The sequence below is a fragment of the Lagenorhynchus albirostris genome, chromosome 2 (genome assembly GCF_949774975.1).
Source record: "Lagenorhynchus albirostris chromosome 2, mLagAlb1.1, whole genome shotgun sequence".
NCBI classification, from domain to species: domain Eukaryota; kingdom Metazoa; phylum Chordata; class Mammalia; order Artiodactyla; family Delphinidae; genus Lagenorhynchus; species Lagenorhynchus albirostris.
The window spans coordinates 144,567,588-144,580,636 of record NC_083096.1 but is presented as its reverse complement, the minus strand read 5'-3'; the positions used below and the strand labels follow the sequence as shown (position 1 = coordinate 144,580,636).

Genomic DNA, 13,049 nt, shown 5'->3' with positions numbered 1-13,049 from the left:
ATGAATGAGATCCCCTAGATATTAAGGGTAGAAAGAGATCAGAGAATTAACATTTACTGAGCACCTACTATGTGCCAGGCAATGTGAATTTGTACATTATGGAGTAGTGTAGGGCTAACTGTTCTTATGTTGAAGATAACCATGATGACCATGTCATTCCCTTCCTCAACAAACTACATGGAATAAAGCCAAGCTCCCTTTCCTGATATTCTAGGTTTTATACAATCCCCATTCAGCCTTTTCTCAGAACTTTATGATACAAACTCCATATTTCAATCAATCTGGTCTATGCTCCATTGTCTAGCCATGCCTTGAACTTTCCAACATTAGATTCTTTCTTTAAGCTGGCCCAAGGGCTGGAGAATGTTCTCCCCTATCAGCCCACCAGAAATCCTATCATCTCAAAATTTTGTTCATCTGCTACCTCCTTTACAAAGCTTTTCTTGGTCACACAGGCCAGCTCTGACTTCTTCTGCCCTTTTGGTTAGGACCAAAAGGTTGGTCCTAATTGGTTAGGACCAACCAAGTGGGTCCAATTGGTTAGGACCCACTGCGTGAACTGCACTACGAGGATTATTTATATGAGAGGCCAGAGCATTCTCAAAGGAAGGACTGTGCCTCATTCCTTAGTACTTAGCACAGTGCCTGGATAAACAGAGTATGAAATACAACTTTACCTACATCTGGCTGTGACTTAGGAATAAAAATTACAAGGACAATATAAAGAAATCAGAGATAATGCAATCTTTCCAAATGTATAGAACTGAGCTTCATTTACACATTTAAAGTATTTTTCTAGATGATAAACTACCTCACTAATTTATTCCTTACCTGGCTCAGAAGCATAATGGCATAGGGATTAAGAGCACAGACTCCAGAATCACACACACACAGGTTTGTGTCTGGTTCTGATATATACTATGACATTGGGCAAGTTTTGTGCCTGAGTTTCCCCCTCTCAGTGCATACAGTATGAATACTGACCTTTAGAATAGTTTTTAGGATTAAATGAGATAATGCATACAGGACATAGTAAGCCCTCAATAAATACTATTAAAAATTTCTTTTATCCTGCACACTTGGCTATTGGAGAATCATCATGATCATCTTTACTTTTCATATTTGGACAGTATCTCACAGTTTACAAAGCACTCATATACACTGCCTTATTTGAGCCATGCTATGGTCCTGGGAGAAGCAGAATTTATTGCTTCTGTTTTATAGAAAAGAAAACTGGGATACAGAGAAAGGGTGTACCTTGTTGAAGGTTGCACAGCTAATAATCATGTGATTCTCAGTCCAAAGTTCCTTCCTCTATACCATTGTTTTCTCTCTATTCCCCTCTCCTCAATCACTCCAACGATAAAGTAGAGGCCCCCCAAAGCTATGAATTTTCAGATTGATTCTGCATGTAAGGCATTATTAAGGCACAGGATGCTTCATCTCATTATTTAAAAAAATTGAAACTTACAATTTAGAAAATAATAGATTTCTTAAAAAAAATGAATAACCTGAAGAAATATAAACCACCCTTGCTAGAAACAATATTTTTCCCTTTAATTAGACTGCTGTTATGCCAGATTAGAGTTTCATGTATAGACTTATTTAAGAAGCAGCTATATTATTCTTTTAAATCCCTTGCTATTTCGTTTCTTTTGTAAATATTATGTAAACAGTTTACCAAATGACTTCAACCTATAAACTCAAGCGTCCCGTGGTCAAAATACTCCAGGACCATTTTTCCTTACAAAGTTGCTTTTGGAAATAAAGCAATTGAGAAGCCTGGGCTGCAGTCCTGAGTGGTCATTAACTGAATGTGCAGCTCTCAAGCAAGTCGTTTCACCTCAGGCCTGCATATCTGTTGAATGGCACAGACTACCACCTATCTTGCTACTTCCCAAAGCTGATAAGAAGAGGAGTGCGATAACTGTGAATGTATCTGCATCTTAGTAAGATCTCCTGGTTTCTTTCAGTCAAGAAGTTTATTGTGGCTAAATGGTGGGATGCATGTGGTAGAAAAGTAATGGAGGGAGTGAGAAGAACTGAGGGATTGGGGATGGGGGGAGGAGATGGTATGAGATTATGAAGGCTTTTGTATGCTTTGGAAGGAGTTTACAGTTTTTTCCTGTAGGGCATTAGAACCACTAGAGGCTTTTAAGCAGGAGAGAGATGAGATATCACCAAACGTATGTTTCAGAAAAATAACTTGAGAGACAGTAGGAAGGACTGATAGGAGGTGGGGTAGGCAAGATTGGAATCATCGAGATGAATTAGGATGCTGCAAGGTTTAATCTGGGCCGTGAAGATTTGGGCAGTGGTGTGGGGGCAAGGAAAAGAAAAAAACAGATTTGAGAGAAGTTTAGAGTTAGAATTAATATTGTGACCAACTATCTACTAATTGCATTCCATCCCACAATCATAGTTCTTATTCTCTGAATCTCGATTATTTAGGGATACTGGAAAATCTCAAATAATTAGATATGGTGATATACAATATCTGTGGGGAATGGAACAAACTCAGCAGCAATAACTTTAACATGCATTTCATTGATTACATGCTTCATCTTGCTTTATCTTGAAATCAAAGCTTTTAAGGTATAGGTAGTTCAATGGCATTAAAGTTTTTCCTTCTGGTTCTTCTTCTTCTTTTTTTTAAAATCAAACTCAGTCTAACATAAATTGGAAATCAGTTCCACTGCAATATTAGAGACATTAAGATATGAAAGTCACTGAAGTACCGAATATTTTAAAATATTGGTGCTTGGAGCTGCAATTTATTGCATTTACTAGGTGGTCTCTAATGTTGATTTTTTAAGTTCTATTGTTCTTTGGCTCTAATTTTAAGGTGAAACTCTATAATCTATTAACAGAGTTTTAAAAGGAGCCAATGATCTTAAACAGTAATGGCCATGAGAAAACTTGGGTTTTAGGGTCAGCTCTGCTGTTGTAATTGACCATGTGACTTAAGGAAAGTGTATAATTTTACCATGCTTTGATTCTACCATCTGTAAAGTGACAGTTGGCTTTGATATCTCTGAGATTCTTTTCAAACATGAGATATTATGATTCCAAAGATACATTCTTTTGTCTGGTTTAGAGCATTTGGATATTTTAAATGGAAATATCCATCATTGCTCTAGTGGAAGAATTCACTGCTATCATGCTTTCTTTAGCTGTAAGCCTTTCCCACCTCTTCTGCCTCTCTCCACTTAGGACAATTATAGCAGATACTGTTTATTACATGGCAGGGACATAGTAGTTTACATTCACTTATTTAACTTTTATCACAACTCTCTGAGCTAGATATTATTCTCTTTTAAAGGTGAAGAACTAAAAGTTCAGCAGGGCCAAGTAAGTTGCCCAATGTCATAAAACAAGTATGTGATGAGGTGAAATTCAGATACAGGTCTAAGTACCACTGAAACTTTTACTTTTAACAAAGCTATTCTGTTTCCATTCACCCAAGAGCTCTCTGTGAAAGGTTCAGGTCAAATTCATTTCCTTTATAATGTCTTATCACTGCAGGCTGAAATTACCTATCCTTCCAACTGTCGGTATGATATGTAATGCAATTTGCTTTACATGTGTGTTTTTACTAGAATGTGAACCCTTCAAGGCCAGTAACAATTCCTTTTATTTCTATATCATCAGTGTCTGGTATGGAGGTGGGCCATGTGGTTGCTCAGCAAATGTTTTACTCTATGAAAGAATGAATACCAGCATGACATGCAGATTAACCTATTTCTAATTCCTTATGGTGGCAAATAGGATATCCTTGTATTATCAATGAAGTCAAATGTCTTCCAGCAGTAGCTTCTGGAAACAGACTGTAAGTGTGACAAGGGTAATAACTATGTCATTGTTTTTCAACACTGTGTTCCCAGTGCTGAGCATAGTGCTTAGCTTGGTGCTTAGCGTAGCAAAAGTGGATGGGTGACTGAGGAAGGAATCTGTGTACCCTAACTTTGTAAGGCTTTCCTCCCAGTTCTTTCAAAGAAACCTTTACTGAAGGTGTACTTTGTAAAAATCCCTGCTAGGAGTTTGTTTATACTCACTCTCCTGTTCCTCTTTGTTCTAGAATATAAAATGTCTGATAATGTATTTCTGCATGCATGTTTGCCTGTTTTGGGGGTTCACAGCTATAGATCTGGAGGAAGAGATGTTCTTGGGGCAAGAATGGGGGCTGTGTGATTATGTAAATGACAAGGCACACAGGCCACCAGTCCTGAAGCTCACTGCCATCACCATCCATGTTTCCCAGTAGGCTGCACTCCTTTGATAAATAGAAAGACCTCATGTTCCAGTTGCAGGTGGAGCTTCTCTGAATGAGGTGGATATGAGTACAGAAAAGAAGGAAAAGAGAGGAGGCAGGAAGGAGAAGAGTTGTGGGATTAAAAAAACAAAGAAAAAAAAGGAGGGAAGAGTGGAAAGACGGGGGAGAGGGTTAAAAGGGTGAAATAGAATTGGAAAGAAGATGGAGCGGTGGGAAAGCAAGGAGGAAAGAAAAGGGAAGAGGAAGGCTGGGAGATACTGACAACTTCACACTGAGTGGTGCCAGACAGTTGCAGGTCTAGAGGGAAATTTGGGGCTGGAGGGGCCCCTTACTCTGACTCCAAGAAAGGGTAAGTAGTAGGGTGGGGGGGTCAGCTTTTAGACTCAATTACCTCACTGCCAGGGCAATGCTGGAGTAAGGCAAATGGGCCAATGATGTTCACATGGCTCTAACATACCCACCAGGTAGGGCTTAATGACGGTAGCTCTGAAATGAATATTACTTCCCCTCTTAGTAACTGTTATTAGCAAAATGGAAAACAACATAACAAAACTAACAAATAACAGTGCTCTCAGTATCTTGACAATCAGCTTCTCCCAGGAAGGCCTGTGTCTGCTGCTATTTTGGTTGTCCCACAGCACTCAGTTCAGTGGTATACCCAGCAGACATTTAGTAAATAGTTGGACAGTTGGGAAATCTTAACATGAAGTACTGTTTTGATTTGGGGGTGGGGACACAGAAGAATGTTTAACAGGTCCTTTGGTGAGAAGCTAGTCTCTGCTTTGTGGAAAAAAGGCTAAAGACACAGTAAGACTCCTAGAGCTAAGTCTTATGTTATTTGTTATTAAAAAGGCAAGGTCTTAAGATGTGCTTTTTAACAGTCTTTAGTTTGGCTGTAATTTAAGATGACTTTTACAAATTAGATCCTAATCCCTGCAGACACAGATGGCTGTCACAGAATAGCCTTGCAAAAACACTAGTCATTAGACTTGGAAGAGCATTCAGAGAAGGATGAAGGGCCATTAACTCTCATCCCACCCCTAGGTCTAGGAGGTCTAATGAGTCCTGGGTGGGCTCTCTGGGTTTAGGCCTGGGTCTGGAATCTGGGTGGGCCTAGGGCACCGGTTCTCATTTGGAACAGCCTCTCTAGTTCACTCTGGAATCAGGGATTTAGGATCAGACCTGAGGTCATTAACACTTGACAACAGTAACTTGAATACTTATGTGTGAGGCACCATGCTGGGAACTTCAGGGGAGATAGACATGAACATGATATGGACAGTCTCTGTAAATGATTACAGAAAAATAGGACAAGTCCTATAAGAGAGGAATGTATAAACTGCAATGGGTACACAGGTGAGGAGCTTGGGAGATGGGGAGGGCTTCCCAAAGGAGATGACATTTGACTGGGCATTAAAAGACAAGCTCAGGAGATTGGTTCAAGATGGTGGTGTAGAAGGACATGCACTCACTCCTTCTTGCGAGAGCAGCGGAATCACAACTAACTGCTGAACAATCATCAACAGGAAGACCCTGGACCTCACCAAAAAAGATACCCCACATCCAAAGACAAAGGAGAAGCCGCAATGAGATGGTAGGAGGGATGCAATCACAATAAAATCAAATCCCATAACCGCTGTGTGTCTGACTCACAAACTGGAGAACAATTATACCACAGAAGTCCACCCACTGGTGTGAAGGTTCTGAGCCCCACGTCAGGCTTCCCAACCTGGGGGTCTGGCAACGGCAGGAGGAATTCCCAGAGAATCAGACTTTGAAGGCTAGCGGGATTTGATTGCAGAACTTTGACAGGACTGGGGGAAACAGAGACTCCACTCTTGGAGGGCACACACAAAGTAGTGTGCACATCAGGACCCAGAGGAAGGAGTAGTGACCCCACAGGAGACTGAACCAGACCTACCTGTTAGTGTTGGAGGGTCTCCTGTAGAGGTGGGGGTTGGCTGTGGTTCACCACGGGGACAAGGACACTGGCAGCAGAAGTTCTGGGAAGTACTCCTTGGCGTGAGCCCTCCTGGAGTCCGCCATTAGCCCCACCAAAGAGCTGGTAGGCTCCAGTGTTGGGTCGCCTCAGGCCAAACAACCAACAGGGAGGGAACTCAGCCCCACCCATCAGCAGACAAGTGGATTAAAGTTTTACTGAGCTCTGCCCAACAGAGCACCACCCAACTCTACCCACCACCAGTCCCTCCCATCAGGAAGTTTGCACAAGCCTCTTAGATCGCCTCATCCACCAGAGGGCAGACAGCAGAAGCAAGAAGAACTACAATCCTCCAGCTTGTGGAATGAAAACCAAATTCACAGAAAGACAGACAAAATGAAAAGGCAGAGAACTATGTACCAAATGAAGAAACAAGACAAAACCCGAGAAAAACAACTAAATGAAGTGGAGATAGGCAACCTTCCAGAAAAAGAATTCAGAATAATGATATTGAGGATGAACCAGGACCTCAGAAAAAGAATGGAGCGAAGATCGAGAAGATGCAAGAAATGGGTAACAAAGACCTAGAAGAATTAAAGAAAAAACACCTAGAAGAATTAAAGAAGAAACAAACAGAGATGAACATTACAATAACTGAAATGAAAAATACACTAGAAGGAATCAATGGCAGAATAACTGAGGCAGAAGAACGGATAAGTGACCTGGAAGACAGAATGGCGGAATTCACTGCTGTGGAACAGAATAAGAAAAAAGAATGAAAAGAAATGAAGACAGCCTACGAGACTTCTGGGACAACATTAAACACATCAACATTCACATTATAGGGGTCCCAGAAGGAGAAGAGAGAGAGAAAGGACCTGAGAAAATATGTGAAGAGATTATAGTCGAAAAGTTCCCTAACATGGTAAAGGAAATAGCCACCCAAGACCAGGAAGCACAGAGAGTGCCAGGCAGGATAAACTCAAGGAGAAACATGCTGAGACACATAGTAATCAAACTGACAAAAATTAAAGACAAAGAAAAATCATTAAAAGCAACAAGGGAAAAATGACAAATAACATACAAGGGAACTCCCATAAGGTTAACAGCTGATTTCTCAGCAGAAACTCTACAAGCCAGAAGGGAGAGGCATGATATATTTAAAGTGATGAAAGGGAAGAAACTACAACCAAGATTACTCTACCCGGCAAGGATCTCATTCAGATTCGATGGAGAAATCAAAAACTTTACAGACAAGCAAAAACTAAGAGAATTCAGCACCACCAAACCAGCTCTACAACAAATGCTAAAGGAACTTCTCTAAGTGGGAAGCACAAGAGAAGAAAAGGACCTACAAAAACAAACCCAAAACAATTAAGAAAATGGTAATAGGAACATACATATCTATAATTACCTTAAATGTGAATGGATTAAATGCTCCAACCAAAAGACACAGGCTTGCTGAATGGATACAAAAACAAGACCCACATATATTCTGTCTACAAGAGACCCACTTCAGACCTAGGGGTACATACAGACTGAAAGTGAGGGGATGGAAAAAGATATTCCATGTAAATCGAAATCAAAAGAAAGGTGGAGTAGCAGTACTCATATCAGATAAAATAGACTTTAAAATAAAGAATGTTACAAGAGACAAGGAAGGACACTACATAATGATCAAGGGATCAATCCAAGAAGAAGATAAAACAATTATAAATATATATGCACCCAACACAGAAGCACCTCAAAACATAAGGCAAATGCTAATGGCTCTAAAAGAGGAAATCGACAGTAACACAACAATAGTTGGGGACTTAAACACCTCATTTACACCAATGGACAGATCATCCAGACAGAAAACTGACAAGGAAACACAAGCTTTAAATGACACAACAGACCAGATAGATTTAATTGATATTTATAGGACATTCCATCTGAAAACAGCAGATTACACTTTCTTCTCAAGTGCACACGGAACATTCTCCAGGATAGATCACATCTTGGGTCTAAAATCAAGCCTTGGTAAATTTAAGAAAATTGAAGTCATATCAAGCATCTTTTTCGACCACAACACTATGAGATTAAAAATAAATTACAAGGAAAAAAATGTAAAAAACACAAACACATGGAGGCTAAACATAACATTACTAAATAACCAAGAGATTACTGAAGAAATCAAACAGGAAATCAAAAAATAACTAGAGACAAATCACAATGAAAACACGACGATCCAAAACAAAACCTATGGGATGCAGCAAAAGCAGTTTTAAGAGGGAAGTTTATAGAGATACAATCCTACCTCAGGAAAAAAGAAAAACCTCAAATAAACAATTTAACCTTACACCTAAAGGAACTAGAGAAAGAAGAACAAACAAAACCCAAAGTTGGTAGAAGGAAAGAAATCATAAAGATCAGAGAAGAAATAAATGAAATAGAAACAAAGAAAACAATAGCAAAGATCAATCACCTAAAAGCTGGTTCCTTGAGAAGATAAACAAAACTGAAAAACCTTTAGCCAGACTCATCAGGAAAAAGAGGGAGAGGACTCAAATCAATAAAATTAGAAATGAAAAAGAAGAAGTTACAACGGACACCACAGAAATACAAAGCATCATAAGAGACTACTACAAGCAACTCTATGCCAATAAAATGGACAACCTGGAAGAAATGGACAAATTCTTAGAGAGGTATAACCTTCCAAGACTGAACCAGGAAGAAACAGAACATGTAAACTGGCCAATCACAAGTAATGAAATTGAAACTGTGATTAAAAATCTTCCCACAAACAAAAGTCCAGGACCAGATGGCTTCACAGGTGAATTCTATCAAACATTCAGAGAAGAGCTAACACCCATCCTTCTCAAACTCTTCCAAAAAAATTGCAGAGGAAGGAACACTCCCAAAGTCATTCTATGAGGCCACTATCACCCTGATACCAAAACCAGATAAAGATACTACAAAAAAAAGAAAATTACAGGCCAATATCACTCATGAATATAGATGCAAAAATCCTCAACAAAATACTAGCAAACAGAATCCAACAACACATTAAAAGGATCATACACCATGATCAAGTGGGATTCATCCCAGGGATGCAAGGATTCTTTAATATATGCAAATCAATCAATGTGATACACCATATTAACAATCTGAAGAATAAAAACCATATGGTCATCTGAATAGATGCATACAAAGCTTCTGACAGAATTCAAAACTATTTATGATAAAAACTCTACAGAAAGTAGACACAGAAGGAACCTACCTCAACATAATAAAGGCCATATACAACAAACCCACAGTAAACATCATTCTCAATGGTGAAAAACTGAAAGCATTTTCTCGAAGATCAGGAGCAAGGCAAGGATGTCCACTCTTGCCAGTATTATTCAACATAGTCTTGGAAGTCCTAGCCACAGCAATCAGAAGAAAAATAAATAAAAGGAATACAAATTGGAAAAGAAGAAGTAAAACTGTTTGCAGATGACATGATACTATACATAGATAATCCTAAAGATGCCACCAGAAGACTACTAGAGCTAATCAATAAATTTGGTAAAGTTGCATGATACAAAATTAATGCACAGAAATCTCTTGCATTCCTATACACTAACAATGAAAAATCAGAAAGAGAAATTAAGGAAACACTCCCATTTACCACTGTAACAAAAAAGAATTAAATACCTAGGAATAAACCTACGTAAGGAGGTAAAAGAACTCTACTCAGAAAAGTATAAGACACTGATGAAAGAAATCAAAGATGACACAGACGGATGGAGAGATATACCATGTTCTTGGATTGGAAGAGTCAATACTATGAAAATGACTATACTACCCAAAGCAATCTACAGATTCAGTGCAATCCGTATCAAATTACCAATGGTATTTTTTACAGAAATGATTTTTTATGAACCAAAAAATCTTAAAATTTGTATGGAGACACAAAAGACCCTGAATAGCTGAAGCAACTTGAGGGAAAACAAAGGAGCTGGAGAAATCAGACTCCCTGACTGCAGACTGTATTACAAAGCTACAGTCATCAAGACAATATGGTTCTGGCACAAAAACAGAAATATAGATCAATGGAACAGGATAGAAAGACCAGAGATAAACCCACGCACCTATGGTCAACTAATCTATGACAAAGGAGGCAAGGATATACAACGGAGAAAAGACAGTCTCTTCAATAAGTAGTGCTGGGAAAACTGGACAGCTACATGTAAAGGAACGAAATTAGAACACTCCCTAACACCATACCCAAAAATAAACTAAAAGTGGATTAAAGACCTAAATGTAAGACTGGACACTATAGAACTCTTAGAGGGGGGCTTCCCTGGTGGCACAGTGGTTAAGAATGCACCCGCCAGTGCAGGAGTCATAGGTCGAGCCCTGATACGGGAAGATCCCACATGCCGTGGAGCAACTAAGCCTGTGCGCCACAACTACTGAAGCCCACGTGCCTAGAGCCAGTGCTCCCAACAAGAGAAGCCACCACAATGAGAAGCCTGCACACCACAACGAAGAGTAGCCCCTGCTCACTGCAACCAGAGAAAAGTCCGCGTGCAGCAATGAAGACCCAATGCAGCCAAAATAAAATAAGTTAAAAAAACAAAACAAAACTCTTAGAGGAAAACATAAGAACTCTTTGACATAATTCACAGCAAGATAATTTTTGACCCACCTCTTAGAGTAATGAAAATAAAAACAAAAATAAACAAATGGGACCTAGTGAAACTTAAAAGCTTCTGCACAGTAAAGAAAACCATAAACAAGATGAAAAGACAAGCCTCAGAATGGGCAAAACTATGTGCAAATGAAGCAATTGACAAGGGATTAATCTCCAAAATATACAAACAGCTCATGAAGCTCAATATCAAAAAAACAAACAGCAGAATTAAAAAAATGGGCAGAAGACCTAAATAGACATTTCTTCAAAGAAGACATACAGATGGCCAAGAGGCACATGAAAAGATGCTCAACATCACTAATTATTAGAGAAATGCAGATCTAAACTACAATGAAGTATCACCTCACACTGGTCAGAATGGCCATCATCAAAAAATCTACAAACAATAAATGCTGGAGAGGGTGGGGAGAAAGGGAACCCTCTCGCACTGTTGGTGGGGATGTAAATTGATACAGCCACTATGGAGAACAGTATGGAGGGTTCTTAAAAAACTAAAAATAGAACTACAGTACGACCCAGCAATCCCACTACTGGGCATATACCCTGAGAAAACCATAATTCAAAAAGACACATGCACCTCAATGTTCACTGCAGCACTATTTACAATAGCCAGGACATGGAATCAACCTAAGTGTCCATCGACAGAGGAATGGATAAAGAAGATGTGGCACATATATACAATGGAATATTACTCAGCCATAAAAAGGAATGAAATTGAGTTATTTGTAGTGAGGTGGATGGATCTAGAGTCTGTCATACAGAGTGAAGTAAGTCAGAAAGAGAAAAACAAGTATCGTATATTAACGCATGTATGTGGAATCTAGACAAACGATATCGATGAACCTATTTGCACAGCAGGAATAAAGAAGACAAAGACGTAGCAAGTGGATGTGTGGACACAGGGCGGGCGGGGGGGATGAACTGGGAGATTGGGATTGACATATGTGCACTGCCCTGTGTAAAACAGGTAGCTAGTGGGAACCTGCTATACAACACAGGGAGCCTGCTCGGTGCTCTGTGGTGACCTAGATGGATGGGTTGGGGATGGGGGTGGGAGGGAGGGGATATGTGTACACATGTAGCCGATTCACTTCATTGTACAACAGAAACTAACAGAACATTGTAAAGCAACTATATACCACCCCCCCCAAAAAAATGTATCTTAGAGATAAGCTAGTCTAAGCCCCTTTTCATATAAAGTAGGAACATATAAAGTAGGAACTCCAGGAGTGACTCCTTCTCCCTATTTATCCATTACTATAAAAAAAGTGATAATTCAGTAGTGCTTCGTTATCTCCAAAAATAGAAAAATCACTACCTCACAACACAAAATATTCTTTTCTTAGAAAGTGGCTTTCTTACATTGGGCCAAATTTGCCTCCCAATAACTTTCAACTTATTGGTCCCACTTTATCATTGAAGCTGCACAAAATCAGATCCCTCTTTTTCACTGCAGGCTTTCAAGTAGCTGAAGACAAAAATCACATCTCCCATGGCCATGCCTTCTCTAGAGGAAAATATTTCCCCAAATGATATGATTTCCACTTCCCTTCCCTTCCTTCCAGCCCTGTTCTAGATAAGCTCCTGTTGCTTTTTTTTTTTTTTGGCCATGCCATGCGGCATGTGGGATCTTAGTTCCCCGGCCAGGGATCGACCCTGTGCATCCTGAACTGGGAGCGTGGAGTCTTAACCACTGGATTGCCAGGGAACTCCCAATCTCCTGTTTCTTCAGGCGACAGCACAGAGTTTCAGCATGGAGTCTAAGGACTACTCAGGGGTCGTTTATCTTTGTAAACAGTTGACTACGACTTGTTATTCTCTTGTTGGGATTATACCTCTAAAAATGCAGCTGGCTTTTTGTTGGGAGTCACAACAGATTATTAATGTATATTCAGCTTAATTCAACCACAATAACCTCTACTAAAGCAAGATTCTTTCATCCCAAACTTGAGCAATTGGTTTTCTAAGCCTATGCAGGCATCTCTTTCTATGTCTATATATTTCTGTAAAATTTTTCTAGGTTCATTTTTGCTTATTATTTCACTATTTTAAGGCTTTCTTGAATCTTATTTTTCATAATCCATAAACCTGATAACGTCTTCATTTAAGTTGCCAATAAGTGTGATGAGTAATAAAGAATTAAATATAGAGCC

General features: G+C 39.4%; 1 protein-coding gene across 2 annotated transcripts in view; it reads right to left on the bottom strand.

The window, feature by feature from the left end:
* Positions 1-13,049, bottom strand: part of FAF1 (Fas associated factor 1) — a 493,047-nt gene that overhangs the window by 27,357 nt on the left and 452,641 nt on the right. The gene's annotated exons all lie outside the window — the stretch shown is intronic.